General features: G+C 44.5%; 1 protein-coding gene across 1 annotated transcript in view; it reads right to left on the bottom strand.

Annotated features, from left to right (window-relative positions):
- FGF13 (fibroblast growth factor 13) overlaps nucleotides 1–17,076 on the bottom strand; it is a 541,625-nt gene extending 524,549 nt beyond the window's left edge. The window contains exon 1 of the mRNA XM_073641254.1: nucleotides 16,885–17,076. The gene's annotated coding sequence lies outside the window, so the exon portion shown is untranslated. The remainder of the gene's footprint in view (nucleotides 1–16,884) is intronic.
- Nucleotides 17,077–17,548: the final 472 nt, after the last annotated feature.

The following is a 17,548-nucleotide window of genomic DNA, read 5'->3' as shown; positions in this document are numbered from 1 at the left end:
AGCCTCTTCCAGGTGTATCCCCTCACAGAAGAGCAAAAAGTGAGCATCCTGGTGGCCCAATTAACCGGGGCAGCCCAAAGGGAGGTAAAGTCCTGGCCACCTGGGGGGAGGACTGTTGCAGGGATACTAACCCGGCTGAGGGACACCTTTGATACCCGCACCTCAGCCGAGATCAAGCTTAGATTCTACGGGTGCAAGCAGCGAGCACACGAGAGTATAAGGGACTATGCCCTGAACCTACAAGAGGCCCTGAGAGCCATTAAGCAGACCGACCCTGACGGCGTGGGAGACGAGGATAGGCTGTTGACTGAACAATTTATAGAGGGTTTATATTGCAATGCCCACCGAACCCAGTTGCGGGCAATGACCTTACAGGACCCTCATCTGGGATTTGCACAGTTCAAGGACAGAGCCATCCGGGTGCTCCGAGAACCGGCACCAGGTGGCGTTGTGACCCACAGACGCCCCACTACCACTTACCACCAGGAGGCGGCGCCCTTGTCGGCAGGGCCTGTGGGAGCTGATGCGCAGGCTTTGAACAATGACCCGGCTCCAGACCTGCACCATCAGGTCCAAGAGCTAGCTAAAAGCGTTGCCGCGCTAACCCGAACTGTGCAGTCTTTACAGGTTTCCACTCCAGGGAAGATCCAGCTGGCATCCGGACCGGAGGACATCCCGTGGCGTCGACCAAGGAGGACCCCACCGGCCAGAGGAAGACCCAGCGACCGATACAACGAGGACGGACAACCCATCTGCCGCCGCTGCAATCAACCCGGACATATGGCAAGGTACTGTCCTTTAAACTGGCACAACCTGGGGTAGAGGGCCAAACCCCAGGAAAAAGATCATCAGGCCCATCGAACTGGCGCGACAAATATGTGGGAGGACGTCCAGTCTTGCCTGTGGTACTGGATGGCATCCCTATGAGTGCCCTACTGGACACCGGGTCACAGGTTACCACTATCCCGTACGTGCTCTTCAAGCAGTACTGGAATGACTCGGATATCACCCGCTACCCTGACGACGATTTGAGTATCATCGCCAGCAATGGTCAGCCCGTGCCACAGATTGGATTTAAAGAGGTGACCATTAAAATCGGTAGAGTTGAACTGGCGGCACAGGGACTGATCATTGTAGACATTGACAAGCACGAGAGTCACCCAAAGATAACTCTAGGAACTAATGTAATTGAAAATTGTCTTGCAGAGGTGATTTTCCTTTTACAGCAGGTTGCCAAGAACGCCAGCTCCGGCCAGCAGCGAGTGCTCCAGAAAGAGATCCGGGCACTGATGTGACGGCAACAGATAGAACTCTCCGGTGGTGAGATTGGTAGCATAAGAATATGTGACCCTTTCCCTATTGCCATGCCCCCAAAAATTGAAATGATGATTTGGTGCCGGGCAGCTATTGGTCTGAGAGGTAGAGATTACCAGGCAATGGTAGAACCAGTTTACTCAGACAGTAGGCCCACCATTTTGACAGCACAGGGGGTGGTCAATGTACGCCATGGGAGGGTGCCCGTTCGCATAATAAATATCGGGAAGAGGGAAGTGTACCTGCCCCGGTATGCCACGCTAGCCAAATTGTATACCATCAATCAAAATTCCATACAGTCCGTAGAACCCTTGCCTCCATCTTCCCCGGAGGAAGGTAACGGCTCTCAGGAAACAATGGAGGACTGGTGTCAGCAACTACATTTGGGTACTGACTCCACTCCCTCACACCAGAGACAGGGAGTCTATCGGGTGGTTCAAGAGTACGAGAGAGTGTTTAGTAAACACCCGTTAGACTTCGGGCGAGTCAAGGGGGTAGAACACCACATCCCCACGGGAGACCATATTCCCATAAAAGAGAGGTATCGACCCGTACCCCCTGCACACTACCAACATGCCAAGGGGATGCTTAGGGACATGAAGGAGGCTGGGGTGATCAGGGATAGCTGTAGCCCCTGGGCAGCTCCACTAGTCTTAGTCAAAAAGAAAGACAACACCATGAGGATGTGTGTAGATTACCGGAAAATCAACCGTATCACACACAAGGATGCGTACCCCTTACCAAGGATAGAGGAGTCTTTGGCTGCTTTAAGATCTGCTAACTTCTTCTCTACCTTGGATCTCACTAGCGGGTACTGGCAGGTTCCTGTAGCAGAGGCGGACCGGGAGAAGACCGCATTCACCACCCCGATGGGACTTAGCGAGTTCACCTGCATGCCGTTCGGACTCTGTAACGCACCAGGAACCTTTCAACGATTAATGGAGTGCTGTCTGGGCCACAAAAACTTCGAGACGGTCCTGTTGTACCTGGACGATGTCATCGTATATTCCAAGACTTATGAGGACCACCTGAAACACCTGGCGGAAGTGTTTCGAAGCTCTGGCAAACTACGGCCTAAAGGTAAAACCCTCCAAGTGTCACCTCCTAAAACCAAAGGTGCAGTACCTGGGACACGTGGTGAGCGCTGACGGAGTGGCTCCCGACCCTGATAAGATCACCGCAATTAAGGAATGGCCAAGTCCCTCCAGTGTAAAGGAAGTGCGGCAGTTCCTCGGGTTGGTAGGCTATTACCGCAGATTCATCCCCGGTTTCACCAAAAAGGCAGCTCCTATGCAGGACCTCCTGATAGGCCAGTCCCGGAAGGCCAAGAACCAGAAGCCGCCCTTCAAATGGGAGAAGTTAGAAGAAGAGTCCTTCCGCCAGCTGAAGATGGCCCTCACGGGGGATGAAATCCTGGCGTACCCTGATTACAGCCAGCCCTTTATCCTCTACACCGACGCAAGTAACATCGGGCTAGGAGCCGTACTGTCCCAGATCCAGCAGGGGAAAGAACGAGTAATCGCTTACGCCAGTCGAAAACTGCGACCCACCGAAAGAAACCCTGAGAATTACAGCTCATTTAAGCTAGAGTTCCTGGCAGTGGTGTGGGCAGTCACCGAACGCTTTAAGCACTACCTCGCTTCTTCCCGGTTCACCGTGTACACGGATAACAACCCGTTGACACACCTGGACACGGCAAGACTCGGTGCCCTAGAGCAGAGATGGATGGCCCGTCTGTCCAACTACGAGTTCACAATCAAATACCGGGCAGGACGCTCCAATACCAACGCGGACGCCCTGTCCAGGATGCCAAACCTACCGGACGTAGGAGAAGATCCAGAGGGACTGGAAGAAGTCGAACTCCCCGCGTTCCACCGTCATGGGACTATCCAGTATTCCCATCGGGTAAGGAGTAAGCAAGCCGCTACGTTTAACCCCTTGCCTCACTACAACTGGGAGGAAACGCAAGACAGTGACCCTGCCGTCCGACTGGTGAAGGAGATGCTGACTCGGCCAGAGGCTCGCCTTGACCCAGACGCTCCGGAGGAAGCCAAACAACTGTGGGCTGAGAAGAGTCGACTGTTCCTTTATAAGGGGAAGTTGTGCCGCAGAATGGTTAACTCCCGGACGCATGAACTAATCTGGCAAGTAGTGGTGCCACGAAGAGACGCAGCTATGGTGATGGAGGCATACCACGATGGGGCTGGACACTTCGGATGGAAGAAGCTGGAGTTCCTGCTGCGCGGGCGGTTCCACTGGGTAGGCATGAGGGGAACCATCGAGAGGTGGTGCAGAGACTGTGGCCCGTGCAACCTAAGAAGGAAGGACCGTGCCAGCCAGAAGACCCCCCTTCAGTCCATCGTCACCAAGCAGCCGTTGGAACTGGTAGCCTTGGATCATGTAAAACTGACCCCAAGCAGAAGTGGCTACGTCTACGCGTTAACCATTGTGGATCATTACTCCCGGTTCTTGGTTGTCGTCCCCGTTAAGGACTTAACAGCTCAAACAGCAGCTAGAGCCTTCCAGCAGCACTTCTGCCGTCCACACGGGTACCCGGACCAAGTGCTGACGGACCAGGGACCTGCCTTTGAAGCGGAGGTCTTCCAGGAATTCTGCAATCTGTATGGCTGCCGGAAGATAAGGACGACACCCTATCATCCGCAAACTAATGGACTTTGTGAGAAAATGAACCAGGTGGTAATGGATCTTCTGAAAACGTTGCCCCTGGAAGAACGCAGTCTGTGGCCTGAGAAGCTGCCCGACCTGGTGGACCTATACAACTACATCCCTGTAGGTTCCACCAACTGTACCCCGGCTTACCTAATGAGGGCAAGGCCTGGTAAGCTACCTGTTGACCTGGAGATGGGAGTCCTGACACCCGAGGACACTTCACCGGAAGCAGACTGGGACACAGAGAGGCAGCAGCAGTACCGGAAAGTACAGGAGAGCGTGGAGCGAAGTCTCTGTCTCGCTAGGGAAAGACAAGAGAAAACTTACAACCAGTATGCTCCCGCTGTTCCCCTGGTACCCGGAGAGCAGGTCTTGAAGAGGAAGAGACGGCTCCACAAGTTGGACGACCAGTGGGAGAAGGACCCGTACACCGTACTGCCCTCAAGCCACGACAACCCAAAGGTCTGTACCATCAGTAAAGACGGAGGGGAAACCACAGCCATTGTATCCCGGGATCACCTGAAGAAGTGTCCCGAACAGCTACGGAACCCAGAAGGAGAGCAAGAAGACCCTCGACCCGTAGAGGAAAGGGAAGATATGGTTAGTACTGTGCTCGGAGACTTCCCTCGGTCTTGGACTCAAGTCAATGGCGCAGTTGTGGTACCCGTACTCACCTTCCTCCAACCAGCATCCCAAGCACCTACGGAGCAACAGGTAGAGCTGGAAGAACAGCCGGTCCAGGAGGCAGAAGACCCCACACCAGCAGACCAGGAAGATCAACCCTCTGCTTATAGTGAACCTGCCATGCCTCTAGTGAGCCAAAGGGCCCGTGGACAGCTGCCCAGTTTACCCTTGTCAGTTCCTACACCCTGTAGTTTGGGGCTAGACAGTCAGCTCCGTAGGTCCACTAGGGCCACTAGAGGCCAGCTACCCGCACGTTGGAGGATTTGAAGTGTATAAGTTGTTTTATTTATGGTTACCTGTTTTTCTTGTTACTTGTAAATAATTATGTGTTTCTAGTTATTTTTAGGAGTCCTTGGTGGATTTACCGGGAATCCTTGTACAATTGGTTGGAGCGTAACCTAGGAATGGACTAAAGACTGTTAAGGACTCGGGGCAGGACAGACCCCTACCTGGTTACGTCTCCCTGTTTTGGTGAAATGGACACCTTGCTTTTCTTCAAAACTGCACCCGGTTGCGGACACGCCGTAACCATCTTTATGTGTTTTTCTTATTGTATTATTATTGTTTATACCTTGTTATGTTTTTCTAAGAATATGTTTAGTCCCGGAGTACTAAATTTCACTAGGGGGGAATGTGGCACACCAGGGGTCTGGTTTTCACAGTAACAGCAATGTTATGTCTGAGAGCAGGTGGGAGGTCTCTTGGTCAGGGATCCTATGCATGCCACACCTCCTGCCCAGTCCTGGGAGGGGAAGAACTTCCCCTATATAAACCTAGGGCTGAGGCAGGGTTAGTGAGTAGAGAAGAAGTAGAGACAGAGAAGCAGATATAGGAAAAGAACATCAGGAGCTCTGTGGGAGCAGTGCTACAAGGAGTCAGGGGCTGGCAGCTGCAGAGCTCGCCCTGACTGAGAAGTTATCACCGGACCCGGAGTCCGAGGCTGTGGGGACTAACTCCTATTCAGCAGCAGAAACCGACCGGCAGGGGATTGCAGGTCCTCTGGCCCAGAAACCCGAAGGCACGGTCACACACGTGGGACCAGCACCGCCGTCGTGGAGCGGAAGCTACTAGAAGGCCCCGAGTCACCGGCCATACGGGTGAGCACCACACGGTACACTCAGGGATGTGGGCTACTTATACCCGCCTCTAGCAAGGTAGCCGGAAGAGTATCGTTAGTTTGGGAGGCCTACAACTCCGCCTGGCCAGGGGAGATCCCATCTGCTCAAGGACTGACCAGGCCCCAATCGCTAGCCAGTACTCCGGGAGGGTCTACCTTTGTCACCAGTAAAGACCCTGAACTACACCGTACCGTCTCCGAGTGGTTCCTGCTACCCCCATCATCCACGTCGGCTGCCCTGAGGCCATACCCCTCCCGTTGGGGGTTATACTATCACGCTGCACAATCCTACCACCGGCCTCAGCGGTCTGCCCTGCAGCAGCAGCTCCTTAGCTGTACTCAACGGGTGGCGTAGTCGTCCAACATCTACCGCTAATACAGCGCCACTTAGTCTGACTCCCTGGGCACGGACCGGATCACCGCCACGAGACTACAACCCTAAAGAGATCCGGCTCCGGGTAAGCTCCCGCGTGCGCAACGCAGCGCGACACAGGCCCAGGGGCGCGTCACATGTATTAGGGAAACCTTTTTTGATTAGCTTACCCACCAATTTTTTTAGTTGTCTATATCTGTTTTTTTTTTCGGTATTTGCTTAACTATACTGTTTACATATATTTTTAATTCATTTAATAAATAGAAATTAACTTTCTATCAATATATTTGATGTAGTTAGTTCCTGGCACACTTTTTTTTTTTGTTATTTATCTAGGTTTGTGCCCCATAGGGACGTTTAACTGTTTTGGGTTATTGGAGATGTATCAGCAAATTCTACTTTTTTTTTTCAAAATTGGGCAACCTAAATTTCCCAACAGCAATGTAATGTGTGAACTCACCCCTTAGATTACTTTTTTCATTATGTAAAACTGTTGTAAAGTTAGATTCACGCTTAGATCATAGTAACAGACATTCCTATTGGAAATTCCCAAATGTTGTAGACCTCCATCCTGTCCTACTGGAATTGCACCAATTGATTACATTTTATCTCTCTACTTGGATTATCATTTCTAGGGTTTTTTTCCCTTTAGTTCACCCCCCAACATGAGTCATGTTTGTCCTTTGTGTCTGGATAATTACCATTACTAAATTTTTTGTCGCTTAATCATTTTTTTTTTTGCAAGAAAAGTTATAAATAATTTTCAATAATCTTTCCTGTCCTGCACATTAGCATTATTGGTCTTTACGTTTTTATTAGGCAAAACTAGTGTAAAGTTAGATTCACGCTTGGATTATTGTTACCGATGTTGGTATCGGCAATTCCCGAATGGTGCAGCACTGCCTCTGTCTGACTGGAACTGCACCAATTCCTGACCAATTTATGCCACGTCACCAAGGGATTGGCAGGATTTTTTTCTAAAAAATCTGTACCAGGACAATGTACAATGTACTTTCCTCACCCTGTATCTAAATACTCCAGCCCGGGCACATTGGCTTACTTGTTGATACCCAGCACTGGGCGCAAATGCCTCATTTTCCCTTGCCAAAGTTAAGCCTTTGGATTCAGTTATTTCGGAAGCTTCTTAAACCAATAGTAGGAATGGATCCCAATGAAAGGAAAAGTCTGTGGATCTCATAGGGCACCAAGATACCTCAAGACCCTAAGACAACCATTTCTTATAAGTCATAAGGCTTCATTTATCAAAATTGCCTACAATGAAATTGTCTTTGTTGCCCATAGCGACCAATGAAAGCTCAGATTACATTTTTCAAACTGCTCTGGTGAAATGAAAGGTGAGCTGTGATTGGTTGCTAGGGACAAGAAACAGTTATTATTTCAATAATAAATTATTTTGCAACACTTATTAGAAGTATTAGATGTTCTCTTCCTGCACTTGTTAGCTGCTGCCTTCCTGACAGCAAAGCTCTGCTGATCTCAAAATGGCTACTGGTGGAGGTAGATGTGACACGATCTGTCTATCAAACTCCTCCAATTGAAAAACAGCTTTCCTATGTGATATGTTTTTCAATTGGAGGAGGCTGGTCATATGCTCCCCAACCAGTAGCCATTTTGAGAACAGGAGCGCTGTGCAGTTTTTTTGAGGAAAGTGGTACTGACAAGGGCAGGAGGAGTAAAGGGGGTATATGTTAGTAGGTGCCACAAAATCAGGTGATCAATGCATTTGTTATAATAAATGAAAATTGGCCAACTCCTTTTTCCCCTTCCCGATTGTGGGGAGCTGATAGGTTGTCATTACAGCTTAAAGAAAAAAAGAAAACAAGCTTAAAGAATCAAAAATGATAAGTCTGCAGTCACTTTGCGTAACTACAGACTTATGGATCCCCCAGAGCACGCACTGTGCGCTGCGGGGATACGCCGGTTTCTGAGCCGGAAACGGAGGGTAAGTATGAGTTATACATACTCCCAGTGACGTCTCACTCCATGTACTTGTATGGAGCGAGGCCCTCTAGAGATGCGACCTTCTAGTGGGCACAACCTCTCTCAATACAAGTGCATGGAACAAGGTCGCGCCCACTAGTCAGGTTCTGCCTGGGAGTATGTATAACTCATATGTACCCTCCGAATTCCCAATTTTTTTCACCACTTAAATAAAAACAAAAACTTTATACGTTTGGTAATGCTGCAATTGTACTGACCTGGAGTATCATGTTCACAAATACTTTTTACCAAAGAAAGTATACCGTCAATGCAAAACCCAAAAATACGATTGCGGAATTGCATTTATTTCACAATTTCACCGCACTTGGAATTTTTTTACAGTACATCGAATTGTTAAATGGTGTCATACAAAGCTACAACTTGTTCCCCAAAAAAATAAGCATCTTACGTCTATGTCAATGGAAAAATGATACAGTCATATCTTTAGGAACAAGAATGAAAGCACAAAAATGGAGCGTTGGGAAGGGATTAAACACAAAATTTTACTAATTGAATTTATTTACTGACTGCAGAGCGATAACCGTCTCACAAGGATTGAAAAAAAAAAAAAGAATGACCATTCTAGCAATGGTATACATGTGCTGAGCACTTACAACACAAGTTTCGTCAGACATTATCAGCCTTTAACCTGTCGCCTGCAATCTAATTTTGGTTCTGTGCACAGAGAGATACAGTGACTTATGTAAGGTCATAAGAAGCCAGATTGGAAATTGAAAACTGAGTCTATTGCTCAGACTCCGTGTCTCGTTCGGTGTGTGTCCGAAGTGTCTGTGGTATTTATATTACTTATAATGGGAAAACATGCTTTTAGGCTGCGGGATAATAAAAGGGACTTTCCGCTTATTAATAAACTTAGGGCAATGGGAAAATGCATGATCCTGTATTTCCTATCTATCATAAATTCACACCAAAAGTGAAAATCTCTAGGTTATTCTTAGAAATGATGTAAAAACACCACAGCATGGCCAGAGAAATAAAGAGTTAAATGTAGAAATGTGTCAATGATGTATGAGAGTATAGAAAAGCATTCAGCAAGAAACATATTGCAACTGTGTAATACAACCTTTCTGCTTCTTATGTTGCAGAGCAGCTGTTCATCTCAAGCACCAGGACTGGGGTGTGACTAGCACCCATTTCTGTACCCTTTATAGTTCATTTCTTGATTGATCTATTCATTTCTCTTTATGTATGAATGCTAGCAATGTAGCACCACCAAAATTGGAGACAGCCCCTTTTAGGAGTCAAAGATAATAATGGTGATAGCCCCTATGTGGTTTCCAAGAACAGCCCCCTGACTGTAGGAGCTCATGTTGGTGCCAGCTCCTGATGTGAGCAGTGACGTCTTTAGCACATCAGTCGCTCAGAGTAAGGAGGGGGCACTATATATGTGGTATAAGGTGCCATTGGAGTGAGTCATGGGCATGAGTAAGGCTGGCCATACACATTAGATGACTGTTCGGTCGATTATTCAGTCGACATCCATTTTGGCCAACATTTCCATACACAGGAGCATTCGCTCGACCAGGCCATTTTGGAATAAGAGTTGTGGGATCTCGCTCTGCATGTTGGATCCCAACAACCCGAAAGTTTAGATCTGACTTTTGCTAGAAAGTCGGATTCTTTAAGGGGGCATTAAGTGATAGGAACTTTTTAAACCTTTTTGTTCAGAACAGAATATTCCCTTTAGACCTCATTATTACTAGTGTATTAACACTCAGTACAACCTCCAAGTTGTTAAGAGTCTTAAAGGATATTGCCCCCTTTAAGAACTTACATGTATGTAATTTTGGCTAAAAATCATGTTTACAATTAGATTTCAATAAAATGTTGCACCATTTTCTTGTGCTGCACTATATATTGCTCGCTGCAGAATAAGTTAACTGAGAATCTGTCAGTAAGCACAATCTGTTGGGAGAGTTTATAGCTCTTAACTATATTCTTCTAGTGGCTGATTTATGACCTCAAATATCAGTTTAACATTTATCTGGCCCTACTTCAGCTGAGAAGAGCCCAGAAGAATGAAAATAATGGGTATAAACTCTCTTATCAGAAGGATCTCACTGACATATCCTCAGTTAACTCATTCTTGACACAAGCAGAACTCAGTGGTTGAAAATGGCAAATAGAATGGCAAATGAAACCCAATTGTAAAAAAATATTTTTAGCTAAAACTACATAAATTTAAGAAAAAAAATGTCCTTTAAAATCTTTCCCGTTAACTTTAAGAGGTCTTATTCGTTCTATTCCCATAACTTTGGTTGCTCCAATCTACTCTTGCTATATATGCTATATAGAAAGTAGATTCCAAAAGATTAACCTTTTGGATGTCTGATCCACAATCATAAAAAAGTTCTGATATGAACAGTTAATAATCCCCTTCCCCCATTCAGAATGATAACATTAAACGTAAATTATAATTTGGCACAATTAAAGTAATCAAAAAAAGTGAATCCTATGAGAAAAGAATCTAAACCAATTATTTCCATTGACAAAATCCAGTCCGGTCCAATAAAAGCCAAGACACATGGAAACACTTTGCACTTGTACAATGAAGAGAAAAATAACCTGTAATGTATCCTTCATCTAATTGTCTCATTAAATAGCATAGCAGAATGCACAATGTTCTGCCTGCTGATTCTGTCTATGGACTTATAAATAAGACATCCAGTATATACCTAAAGCATCAAAGCAAGAACAAGCAGTTCTGTTTTTCTAAAGTACATTTTCTGGAAGACAGAACAGTCGTGAAAATGTTTTCATTATTAGCAGAATCAGTATCTGGATTTACAATACAACAGAACCATGAAAGCTCTAGTTCGTCAATCGCTAAAGAACTACAAATCCCAGCATTGTCGTCTTTTTTATTAATCTCCATTTAAATATGAAAAGCATCTAGAAGCGGCCGGGCCCGGCGGGAGAGGGGCCTGCCGAAGCCAGCAAATACTTCAGATGGATGTGTGTCATCAGACGCATATTATTCAGTTGAAGTGTATTGCGGTACACAGACCCATCGGGTCTGTGCACAGCAATACACACCACCGGCCAATCAGAGGCCAGCAGCTGACTTTGGTGTGCACTTGACCTGGGGCGCAAGGCAGTGGGGTCATGCACTCCCGTCGCTTTGCCATACTGCTAAATAAATGACTATGGGCTGGGCATTACGTATACTGAATGGAGGACTATAAACTGTGCATTATACTATGTGGATGACTATGGGCTGTGCATTGTACTGTATAGATGACTATGGGCTGTGCATTATACTACATGGATGACTATGGGCTGTGCATTATACTACATGGATGACTATGGGCTGTACATTATACTATATGGATGGCTATGGGCTGTGCATTATACTACATGGATGACTATGGGCTGTGCATTATACTACATGGGTGACTATGGGCTGTGCATTATATTACATGGGTGACTATGGGCTGTGCATTATACTACATGGATGACTATGGGCTGGGCATTATACTGAATGGAGGACTATAGGCTGTGCATTTTACTACACGGATGACTATGGGCTGTGCATTATACTACATGGATGGCTATTGGCTGTGCATTATACTACATGGATGACTATGGGCTGTGCATTATACTACATGGATGGCTATTGGCTGTGCATTATACTACCTGGATGACTATGGGCTGTGCATTGTACTGTATGGATGACTATAGGCTGTGCATTATACTACATGGATGACTATGGGCTGTACATTATACTATATGGATGGCTATGGGCTGTGCATTATACTACATGGATGACTATGGGCTGGGCATTATACTAAATGGAGGACTATAGGCTGTGCATTTTACTACACGGATGACTATGGGCTGTGCATTACACTACATGGGTGACTATGGGCTGTACATTATACTATATGGATGGCTATGGTCTGTGCATTATACTACATGGATGACTATGGGCTGTGCATTATACTACATGGATGACTATGGGCTGTGCATTATACTGTATGGAGGACTATGGGCTGTGTATTATACTACATGGATGACTATGGACTGTGCATTGTACTGTATAGATGACTATGGGCTGTGCATGATACTACATGGATGACTATGGGCTGTACATTACACTATATGGATGGCTATGGGCTGTGCATTATACTACATGGATGACTATGGGCTGTGCATTATACTACATGGATGACTATGGGCTGGGCATTATACTGTATGGAGGACTATGGGCTATGCATTATACTACATGGATGACTATGGGCTGTGCATTATACTACATGGATGACTATGGGCTGTGCATTATACTAAATAGATGACTATGGGCTGTGCATTATACTACATGGATGACTATGGGCTGTGCATGATACTACATGGGTGACTATGGGCTGTGCATTATACTGTATGGAGTACGATGGGCTGTGCATTATACTACATGTATGATTATGGGCTGTGCATTATACTACATGGATGACTATAGGCTGTGCATTATACTACATTGGTGACTATGGGCTGTGTATTATACTACATGGGTGACTATGGGCTGTGCATTATACTACATGTATGACTATTAGCTGTCCATTATATTACATGTATGACTATTAGCTGTGCATTATACTACATGGCTGACTATGGGCTGTGCATTATACTACATGGGTAACTATGGACTGTGCATTATACTACATGGATGACTATGGGCTGTACATTATACTACATGGCTGACTATGGGCTGTGCATTATACTACATGGATGACTATGGCCTGTGCATTATACTATATGGATGACTATGGGCTGTACATTATACTACATGGATGACTATGGGCTGTGCATTATACTACATGGCTGACTATGGGCTGTGTATTATACTGTATTGATGACTATGGACTGTGCATTATATTATATGAAGGATAAGACTGGTGGATTATATTTATATTTTTTTTATACATTAAAGAACAGCGGCAGAACGGGTAACATATACCAGGATGAGGGATATATATACCAGGATGGGGTCCAGGATAAGGGACATATTGCCGGATGGGGATATATATATATATATCTGGATGGGGCCCAGGGTAAGGGACGCATATAAAGTTAGGGGATATATATACCAGGATGTGGGACAAATATACCACGTTGAGAGACATATATACCAGGATGGAGGACATATATATATAATCAGGATGGGGGGCCCTGGTGCAAATCGTAGTTTCCGACTATGCTCACATAAGCATTTTGACATTCCATTTAATATTTTGATATTCCGTTCTTGATGCCTGCTATGAAGGCAGGAGGCTGAATTTCCCCTGTAACTAGGGCTAGTTTCTAAAATAAATAAGATAAAAAAAATAGTATTTAAAAGTTGATATGCTCCCAAAAAAGTCTATTATGACCTTATAAGGGACACAATGTGTGAAATAAATGAAAAGCAAGTAAATAAATAGCAGGACAAAAATAAATAAATAATTGAAAAACGCCCCTGTTGAAAAAAAAAATGTGTCTGATTTATGGTATAAAAATAATTGTTACGGAAAGCAAAACAAATTTTACAATGTCTTTTAAGTGATCCTTTGTGGTAAAAAAAAAAGTGCAAAAAACAAACATAGATTTCCTTTATTTTCCCACCGATATCACTCGATCTAGGCAAAAAAAAAAGAAAAAGTGTATGAAAGTAAAATGAAAATTAAAAGTCATGTATCATTGAAAAAAGATGCAAAAATAATATAAATCCAGAACGTGAGCATCTGGCCTCAGGGCTCCATCACACACTCATTTTAGCAATTTGACTTGTAATAATTGCCATGAATTTCATGCATTGTCTATGACGCCCTTAATAAAAGATATAGAATTAAAAAAAAATCATATTAAGAACTATGTTTTGAAAAAGAATTACAACCCAAAAACTAAATAAAGTCAATAACTAATTGCATACAGTTCATTTCATACTTTGTCTTGCTGCAGCATTTTTGTCTCTTTACCCCAGTCTCCATCCACTCCAAGTAAAAAAAGAAAAATTACAAACATAAAAACAGGAAAAGTGCCATGAAAAGGTGACATGTTTCTGTAAAACAATTTCTGGCATTTTAGTCTCTTGATTAAATAGTTGATTAATAAAGCAAGGGGGTGGGTAATTTTTCCAATTAATGATGTGGGCAGTTTCTTTAAATGATTAGGCAAATTTCAAAAACTTTTTAATGTGTTTTGTAAAAATTAACTTTAATATTATATTTTCCTAGACATCCAGAACCTAATCATTGTTAAAACTGCACAAAACCAAAGAAGGATGAATTATCATATAAGCAATATTGTTAGACAGTTTAAAGAGAATCTGTCATTCGATTTTTGCTACCCCTTCTGAGAGCAGCATGTAGGGGCAGACACACTGATTCCAGTGATATATTACTAAATCGGGTACTACAGTTTTGATTAAAATCTGTTTTCTTTACTGCAGATGTACCCATTCTCTGAATGCTGAGCCCTGTATAACCTGACCCCATCACTGATTCACAGCTTTCTGTGTACACTGTGCATAGGCAGAAAGCTGCCAATCTTTGTTAGGGGTGGGGTTATACAAAACTCATGAATATCGAGGAACATATGGCAGCAGGTTTACTAGTCCTCTAGTGATAATATCTTGCGGAAAAAAACATTGATTTTTATCAAAACTACAGCAAGCACCCCAGTAAGCCTGATGACAGATTCCCTTTAATCTGCACTCACATACTCCAGCACTACATGGGGCCTGAGTGGCTCCTTTGCATGGTCCTATACAGCCTCCATGAACGGCAGTGTTTTATGGGGTACATTAGACTCAGTCCACAGTGAAACATTCCTCTGAACATGTAAAGTCTGATGGAGCATGTTAAATATGGAGTCCAATAGAGAATGCTTTGTATGTCTCCATATAGTATTGGCCCCATAGACCGCAAGGGTAGCCTTATTACCAGGGGCAATAACGATCGCAGTTGCAGAGAGTGCGACTGCAACTGGGCAAAAGCAAGAGGGGGGCTTTCCAACGCCAGCAGCTATTTCACCTTGATGTCTGTCCAAGGACGCACATTCAGCTGAAAGCTATTGCAGCGCAGAGACCCGCCGGCTCCCTGCACTGCAATACACGCTACTGACCAGTCAGAGCAAGTCACTGGTGGCACATGGCAGTGATGTCATGAACTGCCTGTCACATGTGGATGTCAGCTGCTGGCTTCTGAGCTAGCTATGGAAGAGGATGCCGCGCATCATGGGAGCAGGGGAAGTTGAATAGAATATTTTTTTTTTATATTTGTTGGAGCAGAGTGCAGAACATGGACCTTATTAATACAAGAAGCCCATGATGGGGCAAATTATACCATGGTTGGGGGACATTATACCTGGAAGGGACCCAGGATGGGGAACATTATTATAGGTAGGGGCACAGGATGGAGGACATTATTTCAGAAAGGGTGACATTGTTACATGAGAGGTCGAACACGAATGTCTTCACAGGATCTGGAATGCTGCAAGGGCCCATATATTTGACAAACATGTGCCCAGGTCCAAATTTTGCACCAGAATCTAGTTACACCACTGCTTATTACTGCTTAGTTTGAAACACAACCATGAATATTTCAGTGCATGTGCATACAAGGCAGCTTGAATATCTTCTCAGCCACAGTTTGTAGGTGTTGCTTGATATTCCTATGAAATGTTAAGGGCAGCAAGCTGACAATCTTATCAGACACAAACTAATAGAAGTGTCTTTAATCCCATGACACTTGCAGCTGGCACATGAATTGCTGAAAGTACCTGCAACCCATGCACATCTATTTACAGTGGTCATTTTGTGAGGTGGATGTTCATGAACTATAAGGTTACCAAAGAAAAATGCTGATGGTGGTGGCAACACCAATCTACAGGTATTCTTGTATTAGATAATAAACTGTGCAGGTACCAAGCACTATAATGAACCAGCAGCCATTCTTGTTGTGGTGCTGTGCTATGGGGTGGTGTGTCCCAGAGTTTTGGGGGCTTTGCTGTGAAGCATGGATGCTGTTGGTCACATGGGTCTCTACCCCTGCTTTCACTGTGGTGCGGCAGCGATGGCCACCATGCAGTACTTCACCCAATATAATTCGGACCTACTACAGAGACTTTGTGTTGTGGCAGTGGGCTTATCCATTTTGATCAAAATGTTAACTAAGAATCTCATGTTCAGTTTGCTTAGCCACAGTATATTAATGTATAATATGTGGATGTGCAGTCCATGTTATGGTTTATGTTAGATGTTTTCATCAGTGCGTATGGTGATTTTTATGAAGGCATTGTACCCTTTAATCTGCTATGTGGACATACGTCAGTAAATAAACTGCTGTTCTGCATGTTCCTGAGCATCATCCCCTTAGCAATTGAAGTTAAATATACAACTTAGCATAAAGTTGTATCACATTGCACTTGGTTATTTGCTCTCTAATTACTGCATTACGAGTGTAAAATCACAACGCCAAAACCCCAAAAGAAGAGATCAATAGCCCTGAGAGCAGCCAAAGCGAAGCCATTAACTGTGCAATACAATGTAATTCAATGATCAATAGATACGAGATAAACATAAGATGATAGATAGATAGATAGATAGATAGATAGATAGATAGATAGATAGATAGATAGATAGATAGATAGATAGATAGAGTCAAAGGCCATGGCTATGATGTAAGAAGTGAAAAATTAACTTTGTTCCCAAATAAGCATGTGGACCTACCCGGCTATGATCCGTCCGTATTGCCAAGCAGAATACCCAGTTTAGCCAGTAATGCCCAATGGATCCAATCCTTGTTATTAATATTGTCCACAAAAGTAAGTTGATTAAATTTGGGATAAATGTCAAGAGCAATTACCGGGGTCATCAGCTGAACGCAGTTCACCCCAGAGTAATGTGAAAAGTGGCAAGTCACAGGCTGTATATTGATTCTATTTTTAGGGACACTGAATTCCTCTGACTGGCCTTTTTCTTTCCAAGTTGCTCTAACTAAGTGCAGAAGACAGCTGTGTGGAGATCATCTTACAAGACTAAGACTTCACCAGGTTAAAGAAACACAAATAAAATACAAGGTTTTTCATATTTATGTAGTGTCACGTGTGTATATAATACATCGTGTTTGCCCATATTTGTAGTCTACAGTGTTGGACGATGACTGCACCCTTCACGTGTGCACCCACCCAGAGGCTCATGAAGGCACTTGATGGATCTCTGCTACCTTGGCTTGGGTTCCACAGTCAGAAGCTATGGAGGAAAGCCATTGGCTCCGGAACGAGGCTGAGCCTGCTGTAAAGTAACATTACCCCCTGGTGATGTAATGCATATTGCACTGACATGCGCTGTCTCTGCTTGTTTACGTGTGGCCAGATCATGGCACCTGCATTAC

This window comes from Phyllobates terribilis, unplaced genomic scaffold, assembly GCF_046119375.1.
Source record: "Phyllobates terribilis strain yellow unplaced genomic scaffold, ASM4611937v1 Scaffold_7__3_contigs__length_470593459, whole genome shotgun sequence".
Lineage (NCBI taxonomy): Eukaryota > Metazoa > Chordata > Amphibia > Anura > Dendrobatidae > Phyllobates > Phyllobates terribilis.
The sequence above is the reverse complement of the archived record's forward strand: the minus strand, read 5'-3'. Positions and strand labels throughout refer to the sequence as shown.